Source organism: Danio rerio, chromosome 7, assembly GCF_052040795.2.
Source record: "Danio rerio strain M-AB ecotype USA chromosome 7, GRCz13ab, whole genome shotgun sequence".
In the NCBI taxonomy this organism is placed as follows: domain Eukaryota; kingdom Metazoa; phylum Chordata; class Actinopteri; order Cypriniformes; family Danionidae; genus Danio; species Danio rerio.
In genome coordinates this window covers 5,149,216-5,164,644 of record NC_141027.1, presented here as the reverse complement: position 1 = coordinate 5,164,644, position 15,429 = coordinate 5,149,216, and the positions used below count along the sequence as shown (strand labels likewise).

The 15,429-nt window shown below is 34.9% G+C and overlaps 2 long non-coding RNA genes and 3 other non-coding genes across 6 annotated transcripts; all 5 read left to right on the top strand.

Annotated features, from left to right (window-relative positions):
* The first annotated feature begins 816 nt into the window (after positions 1–816).
* On the top strand, positions 817–888 carry trnae-cuc (transfer RNA glutamic acid (anticodon CUC)). The gene has a single exon. It is a non-coding gene; the product is annotated as a tRNA-Glu (tRNA).
* A 3,131-nt stretch (positions 889–4,019) lies between these two features.
* On the top strand, positions 4,020–8,092 carry LOC147842961 (uncharacterized). 2 transcript variants are annotated; one of them, XR_015495235.2, is made up of 5 exons: positions 4,020–4,099; positions 5,336–5,441; positions 5,566–5,632; positions 6,861–7,045; positions 7,206–8,092. It is a non-coding gene; the product is annotated as an uncharacterized LOC147842961 (long non-coding RNA). The 2 variants fall into 2 exon arrangements; XR_015495234.2 differs by having other exon boundaries at positions 5,566–5,636.
* Positions 8,093–9,222: 1,130 nt separating this feature from the next.
* On the top strand, positions 9,223–12,969 carry LOC147842960 (uncharacterized). The gene is made up of 6 exons (XR_015495228.1): positions 9,223–9,339; positions 10,001–10,038; positions 10,259–10,333; positions 10,629–10,795; positions 11,109–11,294; positions 11,683–12,969. It is a non-coding gene; the product is annotated as an uncharacterized LOC147842960 (long non-coding RNA).
* A 360-nt stretch (positions 12,970–13,329) lies between these two features.
* Positions 13,330–13,401, top strand: trnae-cuc (transfer RNA glutamic acid (anticodon CUC)). The gene has a single exon. It is a non-coding gene; the product is annotated as a tRNA-Glu (tRNA).
* Positions 13,402–15,233: 1,832 nt separating this feature from the next.
* Positions 15,234–15,305, top strand: trnae-cuc (transfer RNA glutamic acid (anticodon CUC)). Its single transcript has one exon. It is a non-coding gene; the product is annotated as a tRNA-Glu (tRNA).
* The last annotated feature ends 124 nt before the right edge of the window (positions 15,306–15,429 follow it).

The following is a 15,429-nucleotide window of genomic DNA, read 5'->3' as shown; positions in this document are numbered from 1 at the left end:
CGCTGTGGCGATCCCAGATTAATAAAGAAACTAAGCTGAAAAAAAAATGAATGAATATACACTTTATTTATTCAACCCAATGGTTGAGTTAAAATATTTGATGCTTGGTTTGGTTATTTTTAACCTTTGATTGGTTATTTATTAATAACACAACCAGTTGGGTACAATATTTGGTCCTTTGTTAGGTTGTTTTGTTAGCCCAAGTTATTTATTTAATAACAAATGACCTTTCCGTGTCTTGTTTTTTGTGTCTGTTTCACTCTCAATTATTGATGATACAAATGTGCTTTGAAGCCGATCTATATGAATTGGATAAAATCGCTGTGCCTGGAATTTAAAATATAATGGAGATAAAGCATTTTAAGTATTTTTTAAAACTGTATGTGATTTATTTACACAGCCATAATTATAACATTAATAGTATTATTAGTAATGGTAACAATAGTGATACCAGTATGAAAAAAAAAATAATAATCAAAATAACCCAATGCACTGGGTTAAAATAACCCATAATTGGGAAGGTGCTTTAATAATCTATAGTTGGGTTATATGCTGGAGTATTTTTAACTCAACTATTTCAACTGAGTATTTTAATCTTTAGTTACTTTTTTAAATAGTAACTAAATGTGTTCCATAGTTACTGTTTACGAAAACAAATGAAAGTAATGCCCTGTATTTGCCCAGTATTTGAATGAATTATTTATTTATTTATTTTATTTTATTATTTTTTTTTTTTCAAAAAGTAACGTGGTACGTCAGTAGAGATTGATATTTTAGGAGGTCTATGTGATATACGGAGAGGCTCCTCGGCACCTCTCCCTGGTGGTCTAGTGGTTAGGATTCGGCGCTCTCACCGCCGCGGCCCGGGTTCGATTCCCGGTCAGGGAACGAAAGCTTTTCTGTACTTTATTGATAATCAAGAACACAGTTTAAGAATCGCCTAGCTTTATCTCACCCTGAATAACAATATACTTGTGCAAATGTCATTTGTCCTAGTATCAATAAGGAAACAGACTGATCTATAGTGTTTATAGTTAAACAATTATTTTGTTCTTACTGTGTCTAAATTCAGTATACTCAATTTAATACTGTATTTTTATTAATTTACATATTTTAGTCATTCCTTTATCGAATTTGTATCATAAATGTGTGTCTATCTATCTGTCTTTCTGTCCGTCCATCCATCCATCCAAACTGTTGCAAACACATTAAATGTAGTAATGTTCAACTTAATTAGTTTGTTTAAATTCAGCCTAAATAAATTCTTTGCAAACACTTAACTTTAAAAAAAAGGAATAAAGAAATCCAATGAATCTTCTTTGAATATTGTTTTTCAGTAGTACACTAATAATAAATAGTGTATACTTTAGTTTTTACTGCCGTAAACTGTGGTGCATTGTAGTATAATTGGGGAAATAAGGAAATGTTAGATCATTGCAATCAGAGAAACAGGATGTATTCTGCTTATTTTCATTTATTATAATGCTCAGAAACAGTGCATACTTAAGTATACAAAATAAAATATGCATAATTATCCTTAACGATGTAAATACACACAAATAAAAGGAAAGTAAAAAGAGAAACAACCAAACACTGCAGGCACTCAAAATATTAAAAATGCAAACTTAAATCCACTGTAAAAAGATATCTGCCCAATTCATTCATGATGTGCCAATAGAAATCATTTAACTTCACGAAACAAAACCTTTTCATTTTGGTGGTATTTATTTATTGTGTGTGCTCAAGTTGACCCTGTTAATAAATAGACTTGTTTTGTCTTTAATGTGCCATAAAATTCATAATTAAAAAAGTAAAAGTAAACATAACAAATTTAAGTGGAGGGAACATAAAATAACAACTCTGTGAATGTCCTCGAGTGGCCCCGCCAGAGCCCAGACCTAAATCCTATTGAACATCATTGGAGAGATCTGAAAATGTCTATACACAATCACTTCCTGTGTGACCTGATAGAGCTTGAGAGGTATATTGAAAAAGCAAAGTCAAAAGCACTGTAAAAAGTCTATGCTTCCACACAATTCATTCATGTTGTGCTAACATGAAATGGATTTAATAATGTAACAAATTTAAGTGGATTGACTATAAAACAATGAATTTTCCCTCTATTATTCTCCAGAATTGACTTGTTTCATCTTTTTAAAAATAACTATTTTGAACAAGCAGCAAAAAATGTATGTTTTAAGTGTCTAGTAAATGAACTGCAACTAGATAACGTAAATTATTTCATTAAAAACAGCAAACATAGGTCTAGAGTTTGAATATAAATGTAACATTTAGCACAAAGCCAAACCAAATTCACCACATGAAACAGTTTACGCTGTTCATATCTCAACAAAGCCCAAAACTATATGCAAAGCACATTCATAATAAATTCTGCTTCTAATAAAACCTAAGGTATTTTCCCAAAATGTTTAGATTTCTTTCCCTCACTTTATTAATTCAATGCTTCAAGAACAAGAGATATTACATATTCAAATAGTTTTCTGACAAAATAAATAAATAAAAATAGACATTTACATGAATTTAAATGTTTTCAGAGCAGGTTTTTAGTGCTTTTTTATTTTTGTGATCGTTCTGAAAGATTTACATGTAAATATAATGCATAAGCTTACATAGAGCCTGCTTTTTATTGTGTATATGGTATTTTCCTAATGACGTAAATTAAAGATATGTTGTCCTTTACAGTTCAATTTCTCATTATCAGACTGAAACAGCACATCAAATAAACAAATGTCTATCTTATGCTTCATTTTGTGTTAATAAACAATTGCAAATCTTTCCAGAATATTCTTGAGTAATTACAATATGCAAAAATTTTTCTTTTTTTATCCTTCAAATGTTTTTTTTTTTTTTTTTATTGTCAAACTTGTACAACAGGGAGGATAACATACAGAAGAAAATTTAAAATAACAAGAACAAAAAATAAATAAATAAATGCAAAAATGTGGGTTTGCATGAATTAAAGCTATGATAACATAATATAGAAAAGGAAATAAAATCGACAAGGGTTCATGCTAAATGTTTTGGTTTTAATTAGGCCGTTTATGTCACACCTCTACACTGTCAGAAAAAAGGGTACGGTTGGGGTACATTTGTGAACACTTGGGGTACAAATGGTGAAGTTGTACCCTCAATGGTTCAAAGTAGCACCCTAAGATACTTATATGTACCATTTAAGGGTAAAAAAGGTACAAATATGTTCCCAACTGTCAAAGGGTCCATGTTTGGGCCATTTAAGGCCTAAAGAAAGGTACAATCACTTGTGTGAGCAAGTCAACGTGTATGAAATGGTCCTTATTTATGTCATGAGTTGTTGGTTATTTTGAAGAAATGCACACAAAAAAACTGTACATTATAAATTTAATTATTTAATTATTTAATTATATAAAACATGGCCTTTATTGTTAATATTATAAATTAATATTTTTGATTTAAGAAAATGTTAACATCCCAGATAGCAGGCAGTAATCGGCCCGAGCTCGGCTGCCCCCCGGCGCCTCCGGCTCCGACTCGGCATCGGCGAGTGTTATCCGGGCCGAGTGCGGCCCGCAGCTCGCTCGCGCACATGCGGTTGTGATGCGGCTGTAAAGCACTGGCCCGATTCCGGTCAACCATATCCTGGCCGCTTCTGGCAAGGACTCGGCTGATGGCAACCGATTAAGTTCTTATTTTATCTAGTAATCTGTTAGCTCCACGTTTAATGATAATTTGAGAAAATATTCATGGTACGATAGCAAAAAAAAAAAAAAAAAAAAAGAATATTTAGTGTGGATGGTCGCAATGTTTAGACGCAAACAAAACAATATTATTTATAAATAGATTATACATGTCATCTAGAGAAAAACTATGTAAAATTCGCTTATTTTTGAGATAGCACGCTTCTGTGCTGACTGTTTTTTTTTTTTAAAGCAGAAGTTGGTTTCATAATAAACACATGCGTTACTAAACTCCTGATCCAAACTCCAATCCAGACGGTGGCGGTAATGCTCAAAAAAGCTGGTGGTCAACCACCATGGCACGAAGATCACAAGAAGAAAAAGTTTGGTTTTTCAATGATTTCACGTGGAGTCCGGTCAGAAAGGTAAGCTTTTTACTGCTTGTGTTCTGTATAATTAGCGAATTTAGAGCTTAAAACATTTCCACGGTGTTTGGTTGTAACAGCGTTTAGTAATTTAAAACAGTTTGATACGAAATGTATCTTGCTTTAAGAAACACGACTGGAGCTAATGTATGCTAAGGCTAACAGTTACAAACACGTCTGAAAGTTCCTTTTCCTTTTACACAATGTTAGATTGTAACGTGTGTAGTAACTGAAAACTATTTTAATTATTTTAAAGAAACATTAAACGAGTTTGTGTGTATGCTAACTTTGCGTTAAAGAAAGTTTCTGTAGACGAATCCATTAACTAACTTGGCAAAACGTGTTTTTTTCCTGATTTAACATTATAAAGTACCGTGGATGTTGAAAAAATCATTGTACAGGCGTATACTTATCCAACAGTATTAATTCTGTGATTATGTGTAAATAAAAACTAATCGTTTTGGATTAATAAAATATTATTGTTTATCTTGTTTATGCAGTTAGTCACGAAAATGATCGAAACTCGACTGTTTACTATTCTCTTTAAATTATCTAAGAGAAATATATTACTATGCACTTTAATTCATATGTGTTAGCCTATGTGAATCAATTATATCTTTTGTTCAAGCTGTAATGGTCAGTTAATGTAAAACTGAACGTCTTAAAGCAGATTTTGATGTTTTTTTTTGTTATTGACAGTGATAAATTCTGATTTAAATGAATGGGTAACAATATTTGTTGGTTAAGTCTTATTGTTCTTGTTTAACAAAGGTTAGTGAGATCATTTTGCAGCACATCACGACTAAAGAAGTCAGTGGCAAACTCTTTTGAACGTGAACAGGCATGTTATAGTTGTGTGCTAAAAGTCCATTATAAGCTGTAAACTGCTGATACATTTTCAACATAGATTGAACTTTTCAGACATTACATTACTAATTGCTTCACAAACCGCTGAAATGGTTTATTGTTATTGGCTATCATCATCAACATTTTTCACAATGGTAGGTTAATCTTCATGGGTACAGAATAATGCATGTGCTTGGCCATCTTACAAATCTATGTCTCAGATTCATAAGGCTGTCACTCTGCATGAATCTCCGAATAAATCTTGTGCAACCTTCTGTGTACTGATTATTTACACTATAGATATTATATGCATTAATTAACTTTGATAGTATTTCAGGGTTTGAACTTTTCTTTACGGGAGGTTAACAACAATGTGATGTTTTATTATAGATGCATATGAGGAAGCTTGACTCAAACATCCACACGCAACTGTGATTTCTGACTGGCAGACAGATGAGGATGATGATCGCCTGTCATACATCTAAAGACAGAACAGGTTTGTTTGCAATTATTTTAAACACATACTGTCAACATTATGTCATTGATCTATTACGACCTGTGAGTTTTGCCCTGGCACTATACTAAAGTGATGTTTTGTTTTGTAAATGTATCTGATTAAGGGACAGTATAGACACATCTATACCATGATGAAGAAAAATTACTTGGAACAAAGAGGCTGGATAAAAGGCAGGTATGAAGATTTCAGAAATCAAGGCAGCATCACAAGTACCATCACCATCAATGACTATGGCAGAAATCTTAAGACCACCATCAAGATGCACAGATACTGTACATTCCAGTACACCAGGCGTGTCCAAACTACGGCCCGCGAGGCTTTTTATAAATATCAATAGAATCTGGCCCGCTATACAAAAATGAACTTAATTCAATAAATAACCACCGGGTGTCGCTATTACATGCATTCAATTAAGCAGCAGTTCTTGTTATGATCTGTCTGTCTGTCTGTCTGTCTATCTATCTATCTGTCTATCTGTCTGTCTGTCTGTCTGTCTGTCTACACACAGTTGAAGTCTGAATTATTAGCCCCTCATTGATTTCTTCTTTTTTAAATATTTCCCAAATTATGTTTAACAGAGCAAGAACATTTTTACAGTATGTCTGATAATATTTTTTCTTTTGGAGAAAGACTTGTTTTATTTCGGCTAGAATAAAAAGCGGTTTAAATTTTTTTATGAACCATTTTAAGGTCAAAATTATTAGCCCCTTAAGTCTTCAGAACAAACCATTGTTATAAAATAACTTGCCTAATTACCTTAACTTGACTAGTTAACTTGATTAACCTAGTAAAGCCTTTAAATGTCACTTTAAGCTGTATAGAAGTGTATTAAAAATATCTAGTCAAATATTATTTACTGTCATCATGGCAAAGATAAAATAAATCAGTTATTAGAAATGAGTTACTAAAACTAATATGTTTAAAAATGTGTGGAAAAAATGTTTAACTCTCTGTTAAACAGAAATTGGGGAAAAAATAAACGGTGGCTAATAATTTAGGGGGGCTAACAATTCTGACTTCAACTGTATATATATATATATATATATACACACACACACACACACGTGTCTGTGTGATGTATGTAAAATTCGGCCCACGACAACGTTTGTTTTTTTGCATCTGGCCCTCGGCCAGAGTTTGGACACTCCTGCAGTACACCTATGAACATTTACAGTCTTTGTTCTAGTGCAGTTTGAGATCAAGACAGAACTTATTGCATCTCGTGATGTCTTTGTAAGAATTGAAGACATCACTAAATTTGTTAAGGTTTAATGCAGCTAGAAAGTAAAGATCAACTAGAGAATATCAGCAGTGTCTAACCCACTGTTGTATTTACAGAAGTTGTATGAGAATAAGCTACAGGTTGATTTATACTAATCTGTTATTTTTCTTTTTTAGCACGACTGACTGAAGTTTTAAAATCATGCAACGTCATAAAGCAGCAGCTGGGCCTGATTCTCACAAAACCAAAACAGACGTGATGAAATTCCAGATGTAAACACATTTGACCTTCCTTTGGCCAATTTGATTTGGAAAAGCTTGAAAATCAACTAAAGGAGCAGCCCGAACAAATGAAGAAACTGGTAAGTTCAAGCTCTTGCTAATTTCAAAGTGTTTTAAGTTTATTTGTTTTTTTTGATAGTTTTTTTGCTTCGTATGTAGCCTACTTTTTTCCTAATTTTTTCTTTTTTTTTACATTAGTACTTGTTCACTACTAATTATCTGTTTATCTTTTAATCACAGATGGAGTGAGGACAAATGTCCATACCACGCCACTGATAAAGAAGTGGAAAAATGCATTACAAGGTAGCTACAACTTGCCCCTGACAGGGATGGAGGAAGAAAGAAGAGAAAGCTAATGTGTCAAATGTCTACATCACTATTTTGTTTTATTTTTTAAACAACATTTTAAGTGTATTAGGATGTTCCCTGATACTTGAACAATTTGTTTCTTTCATTTGCATTTATATATATATATATATATATATGTATATATATATATATATGTGTGTGTGTGTGTGTGTGTGTGTGTGTGTGTGTGTGTGTATATATATGTATGGTATGTGTGTGCGCCAAATTCTGAAGAAAGAAACATCTTGATACATTTTTAATAAACGTAATACAAATAAAATTATAAATATAAAATTGCACAAGACGTGTGTATATATGAAATGTATATGTTTGTGCAATTGATTTTGTTCAAGTTTATTTAAAAATAAGTTTGAGTTGTTTGTTTATTATTATTTTAATGTTTTATTAAAAATGTTTCAAGATGTTTCTTCAGAATTCTGCAGTACTTTTTACAAGTTTGACTTGGATATTTTACGGATTGTCATTGGTATTTTTAAGATGTTTCTTGCTATATCTTAAATTGGTTTCTATATTTAGGTTTATATAAAATTTTAGCTGTTTTTTACAAATTTTTTATTCAAGTCTATTGGGGAAAACAGGGTTGTTTTAAAAAACATCTGTGTTTGTGTGTAATTTTTAGATATTTTGTTTAAATCTTTCTGTGTCTTTATTGTGTTGTTTTATTGTTGTTTTTATATTGATATTCTTGTGCACTACAAAATTATTTATAAAATTTTAGTACTATTTTTTTCATGCAGTCAATAAACGTTTAACATTTATTTATTTTGTCATTTGTCTGATTATTTTCGTTACAGAAGATGTATGCAGTTTGCACTTTATTCAAAGGTTAAACGCAGTGCTTACACTTTGTGTTTACATTATAGCCTGTGTTTGCTGTTATATAAATTCAAATGGTTGTAATACCACATATCAAGTACCAATGTAATACCAAAAGGTTTTATAAGGTGTATAAATACGGAGTCGCGCCAGCTCCGGGCCGCAGCGCACAATACCCTCGCGCCGATTCCGGCGCGGATGCGCAGCGTCGGCTCGCTTACGGCCGCCGCATCTGGCCCGCTTGATTCGGGCCGGAATCGGGCAGTGAGTCCACAGGCATCCGGCCCGAGTCCGGCAGCCGAAGTTGGGCCGAGGGGTTAGTCTCCGGCAGGCGACAATCTAGCCGGAACTGGCCCGAGTGTATTTTGCTATCTGGGATAAATCCCCCTAAATGTAAAGTGAAATGGCTAATTATACACAGACCTTTCTTTGATTATCAGATTTAATAAACTACTAGAATGGACATACAACTATAAAGTAGATGAATACAATAGGAATTAAAGGTAACCAGCTTGGTAAACAAAGACAAAGTGCAACCTTGTAGCATTAATAAGTTAATTAATAAAACAATTTTAAAACGTAACAGAATAATACTGCCAAAATAATACGGCTGAGAACAAATAATAGATTTAAAAGACCAAAAACTGGCCGTTAGATATACACAAAATGTAATAAATATCGTGTTTTAACTACAAGAGGGAGATTGAATCAAGCGGCAGATGCGAGATTGACTGGCCGAAGTAAAAGCTGCTGTCGGCGGGGGAGAGAATCATAAAGCTCCCGCTGACAGAGTCCGCTTTCACTGAAGCACATTGTCAAAAAAGCGCTGTCTTTTTAAATAAACTGCCGATTCGAATTTAAAACAACTACATTCTCGCCTGAAATACTCTTAAAACTACATTTTGTGAAACATTAGATGATATTTTTTTTAAACTTGCGGGTCTGCACAGCGGGGCATTGTCCATTGACTTTCACTTAGCATTAGCAGCCAGCAAATTTGAATTCGTGTTGTCCAATAGGATTCTTGCCCGCGCCGTGCATTCATAATGCCAGCTGATTACGTGTAACGGTTAATCTCCAGCTGTTGCACTGTTGTTCTGACGCTCTTCTCGGCATCGACGGAGGATGGACCTGAAGGACGCAAAGAAGCTGGAATACGCTCGTGAAGACGAAGCACAGACATTTGCAGGTAAGTTTAATGTTAAATAACTTATTGTAAATATCCGTTGGGTCATATTCAATTCATATTTGACGTTACTTTGCCTTGTGTATGTAGTTAAGATTAACGTTACCGTCGAGTTACCTGCCGCGTGAGGGGAGCCTTTTGTAATTTAAGGTTGACCAGAAATTAAAATATGATTTTTTACATAACCTGGCCATGAGACAGAGCTCGAGACACTGGCAAAACAGCGGTGAAACGTCCAGAGAAACAGTTCAAACACATTTAAGTTAGTTTTGTTTGGATAATGTGGTTAAGTCTTTATTGCATACGCTATTTAGAAACTCAGAATTTCCTTAGTGTTGGGAAGCTAACATTCATGCTAACGTTCATGTTTATTTCGGAAAGGAGTGAAGTGAATGCCTTCATGTCTGAAACAATATAACGTTAACTTTAACGTTAGTTTATGCATATCTCGACCCACGTCCATTTATAGCAGTTGTATTTTGCAACGTTACATATTTAAATAACGTTATAAATGCATATCCAAGAGAGTCATAATCATCTGTCGTGTCAGATCGAGGTGCGGGTCATTTATCAAACCTTTAAGTTGCTAATTTAAAGGTTTTTTTTTTTTTTTTTTTGCTGTTAACCTCAAGTTCACAACAATCATAATTTTTTTTTCTTTCAGAAAATGAAGTGGACGAGGAAGCAGTAGAGTGTAATAACGTTAGTATTTAGTATTTTGTATTTCATCTGTTTGTTGATAATATATATATTTATTTATATATTATGTATGTTTGTGTGTGTGTATACATTTTCCCCAGGAATTCATTGTGCAGTCTTAAATTTAATCTCCTTTTTTCTATGAAACTGTTAGGTGAAGTGTTAAAGTTATATTTTAATTTTTATGATTGTCATTATTTTGCACTTATATTTGATCCAATAGGTGATTGCTGCAATTGGTGAGGATGCATCATCTTTTGAGAGTAATGCGAATGTCCTGCGTATCCAGTGAAATAAGGTGTGTGACCCTTTATTAAAAACACCCTTGTCAGTGAGATCACACATTTTAAATCAGTTCTCAATTTAAATGAAAAGTTTAATGTCAGTAATTGGCAAAGTGTAGGATCAAATGACTATTATAAATGTTATGACTATTTTTAAAAAATGTTAATTATTAAGCTTTGTGGTGAACATATGTGCATTCAAGCTTACAACTATTTGTACAATGATAACTAAAGGGAAATGGCAACAAAGAATATTAGATAATGTTTTTAGTTAAAGTGAATCACTAATTTCCTTTTTGTTTATTATAGTCATGGTGAACCTGACTGAATGCATTCATCAACCATCTCCAACCAAGTCAGAGCTTCAAGGACAGCTTGTGCTAAAGGTGCCTGATCTTGATTAAGAAAAAAAGCATCTCCACTGGCCAAAGTCTACAAAAAAGCAAGAGAATAGAAGTTTGCAGATGATCTAACAGGTATTAACATAAAACTTACGTAATAATAATTTTGCTAGATCAAACCCTTATTTCTTGGATGTGATCATTAAGTGCCTTTTCAAGCTGCATTTAGCAAGTTCAAACTCATGGGCCTTATATACAAACCCTTTATATACAGAACATTCCTCAATGTTTTTCTTTAAAAAAAAATGTAATTCATAAAAATACATCAATATCTTTTATTCAGCATTTGCTAAACATTACAATAATTTTTTCTTTATTTTAAAAACAGGTCCTTTATATTATTAAATTATTTAAGAGTACTTCATTATTTGTCTTTATTTTATTTTAGGGTGTCACAGTGGCGCAGTGGGTAGCACGATCGCCTCACATCAAGAAGGTTGCTGGTTTGAGACTCGGCTGGGTCAGTTGGCATTTCTGTGTGGAGTTTGCATGTTGTCCCCATGTTGGCGTGGGTTTTCTCCGGGTGCTCCGGTTTCCTCAACAAGTCCAAAGACATGCGGTACAGATGAATTGGGTAAGCTAATTTGGCCATAGTGTGTGAATAAGTGTGTATGGGTGTTTTCCAGTGATGGGTTGCAGCTAGAAGGGCATCCGCTGTGTAAAACGCATGTTGGATATGTTGGCGGTTCATTCCACTGTGGTGACCCCAGATTAATAAAGGGACTAAGCCGAAAATAAAATAAATGGATGGATGATTTTATTTTGCAATAGATTCTGACTTTCGTGCTGCTCTAATTCTGCTCCCCCATATTCTTAAAGAGGAAGATGATTGCTTACAGTAATTACACTGGAAGAGGTTTGGGTACTGTTGGTTAAACACTTTGTAATACTCTGATAGATGTTATGCAGTTCTGACAGATTTTACATTGTTTATTGATGTCCGTTACTTTTTCTTTTCACAGTGGGATGATGATGATGCTCCATACCCAACTCTACAGATGTCTGAAAGTCCGTTTTAGAGGCATTATTACATCCTTCGCTGTTTACTGTGTTTTCAACTTGGCTTATCCACGCTACATAAAGAATGCAAAGGATGAACATCAGCAACTCCCCAAGATGGAACAACAATTTAAATTTGAACGTCAGCAACGGTGTGAAGATGGAGATCCAAAATTACAAGAAAAATCAGTGCAGCTGTCCGAGAGAACTGGTATTGCTGGGTCTGCATCAAACAGCAATGCTTGGATCTTTGCATGTACTTTGGTGCATGCGTTTCGAGTCTGCATCAGTATTTTAAGACTAGCAGCTATAGACATTTCAATAACATTGCCCAAATCAACTGAGAAGCACAAGATGAAACAATGCTAAGAATTTTCTCCGCCCAACATCCTTGATGAGATTGACACATTCAGGTGTTCAAATTGAACTGTTTTTGTGAGCATGTGAGACTGCTAATGGAGAAGAAATGACTCTTTCCTAATGAAATACATTTTAAATGTCAATACTGCACTGGTTTCTGTGTGGCAAGTTTTTAATTCTGCTGTTGTATGATTCATATTTCCATGCAAATACAGTAAGAGTTTGACTTTGAATTGGGTGTTATAAACCAAGACAGACGGACTTTCAGGCTCTTGAAACATACTCTGCTGATAAAATGTTTCTTAAGAATGTTTAGAAATTTCAAATCAAATGTGTAAAACTGTTTGATCAAAAGTGTTTTTGAGATCTAAAATGATTAAGGGTATACTTTAAGTGACATGTTTCAATGTACTGTATGGAAAAAGATTGCTTTGAGATTCTTGATGCTTTTAGAAAATGTAGAATGCAGTGCACTAACAAAAATGTACTTTATTATGTCTACTGTTGTTTTTGAAAAATTACTTTGTTACATTGGTAAAAATGCTCAGTGAAATGGGATGCACTGATGTTAAAAAAATAATATTAAGTTTTTTTGCTGTTTCATAAAATGTTTTAAAATGTTTAAGCAGCTATTTTTTAAGTTTATGCATCTGGTATGACTTTGTGATAGTTTAAAACTTTCATCTTCTAAAAAGGTGACAATGTAATTGTTTTGAATCTTTCCATGTGTGTTTGTGATAAAATGTTACAGGTATAAAATTACAATTATCGTGCAGTTTGTACTCATGGAAAAATATTGCTTTTTATTCTTTTAAAATGATGTAATGTTTAAACATTCATCCTGTAAAAATGTTGATATTTAATATGTTTAATAAATGTGATAAATGAAATTTATTGTGTATGGAGTACAAATCTGAAATGAAAGGGTACAAAATTCATCCCTATGGAGGAGAAATTGTACCTTTTTTAAAGGTACATTATTGTACCATAGCCCAAGTAAGGTACAAATTAGTCAGCAGAAGTACATATTTGACCCATGAAGGTACATACTGCTAGGGTACAAATATGTACCCATGTGAAAGGGTACAACAGGTGTACCCTTGAGGGTACTGCCCCAGTGACAAGCCATTGTACCCCAAAAGGTACAAATTTTGCACATTTTTTCTGACAGTGTATATATTGAAACATATGCTAGCAGAGAGTGCTGTTTTGGCGTGTATGTGGAGTTTGGACGGTCTTAATAGCACCTCTCCCTGGTGGTCTAGTGGTTAGGATTCGGCGCTCTCACCGCCGCGGCCCGGGTTCGATTCCCGGTCAGGGAATGAGAGTTTTTCTGTAATCAATTGATTTAAAGAGCCCATATTATACATGAAATAGGGTCATATCCTGGTTGTAAGGGTCTCCAACAACAGTCTAATATGCATGCAAGGTCAAAAAACACTTTCATGGTCTTATAATCTGCATTTATTTTTAGCTAATTATCCCAGCGACTCCTGTATGAATCGTCCAGTGATTCATTTGTTCCCAAACCCCTCCTTAGCGCGGAGCTAATCTGCGCTGATTGGACCGATGACAGTCTGTCGCGATTGGTCGACTGCCTTCAGTCAGAGAGGGAAATGGCCAATAGCTAATCAGCAATTTAAAAAGTAATCACAGTTCATACACGTTCGATAGTGTAGACGTGGATTTTAGCTGCCACACTATGGCGAGTGGATAGTGCCACGGATAACCGAACGAAGGAGAAAGTCGTGTACTCGCCATACCACACACACACAAAAACACCCACACACCTCCGGATGACAACGCTCCCGCCCGCACCCGCCAGGTTTTAGCCTGAGAACCCGCTCCGTTTTCTGCCCGCCGCGCCCGGTCCCGCTAGAGCGGAGAACACAACCAAAAATCACCCAGTATACAGTCCAGACAGCCAAGCTGTCTGTATAAACACACACACACAGCACAAAGTACACAAAGCTCGTTCGTTCGTTCGTTCGCTCTCTCTCTCTCTCTCTCTTGCTCGCTCTCTCTCATACGCGCGCGTGCGCACTAACACACACACACACACACAAGCACCACGCAGACTCTCTCTTTCTAATTCGCATAGCAATATTCGCATAGCAATATATCCAGTTAACCTGATACAGTACACGCGGTTACAAGTAACAAATCACAACTAAATACATTTGCAAGCTAGAGTAAACGAGGCAACAACTTTAACCGCACGTACTTACACTTGAGAAATGGAAGAAACCCATCCTGACGTCCATCAGTTACTCTTTACTGATCCTTCCTTTAACAAACTCAGATGAAGTATTCTTTGTAGCATGTATCTTCCAGAAGTTTCCAACTGCTTGGTTATAATGCTGATGTTTCATCTTTGGGTAGAGACTCAATATAATATCCATCTGCAGTGTGACTTCAATCGACCGGCATGTTTGTGTGCGTGCGTGTGTTTGTGGGTGTGTGTGTGTGTCTGGGTTTCTGCGTCAGAGGGCGGGGCCTCAGGTTTGAAATCTCCCGGGTTTGCGCGTGCACGTGAATAACTTGGTTTCATTCGTACGTCATGGCGAAACACCTAATGAGTCGGTATCAAGGCGACTCGTTTGAAGCACTATGAGTCGACTCTTTTATAGATGAATCAACCGTTTTAAACACTGTATTCTTACAGATTTAAGCCTTAGCTGGATACTTCACTTCACTTAGAGCTGTGTTACACACTACATGGAGGAGAATTTTCAAAAACCCATAATATGGGCTCTTTAAAGAGAAAAAATACCACGGGTTCGTAGGCGAACTTTATCTCACCCTAAGTAATAATAATATCCCTAAGTCACTTAGGCTAAGTGGCTTTTGTTAGTCGTTCCTTTAATCGAATTTGTATCATATCTAATGTAAATGTGTATCTATCTATCTATCTATCTATCTATCTATCTATCTATCTATCTATCTATCTATTACATGAATTAATTAAAGCAAGATTAAGATACATAACATTGAAAGGGGTTTTTGCTAAATGTTTTGGTTATAATGAGTGGTTGTAACGTCGTTTATGTCACGCCTCTATATATCGAAACGTGTCGAAAGTAACGTGGTACGGCAGCAGACATGGATACTTTGGGGGGCATATCTAATGTCCAGAGAGCTAAAAAGGCACCTCTCCCTGGTGGTCTAGTGGTTAGGATTCGGCGCTCTCACCGCCGCGGCCCGGGTTCGATTCCCGGTCAGGGAACAACATTTTTTTCTGTAATCAATAAATAGAAGAGAAAACTACGGGTTTTTAGGCGATCTTTGTCTCACCCTAAATAATTTCTGTGAGTGTCTGTTGTTTAAAAAATAGTCCGTTTCTACTGTTT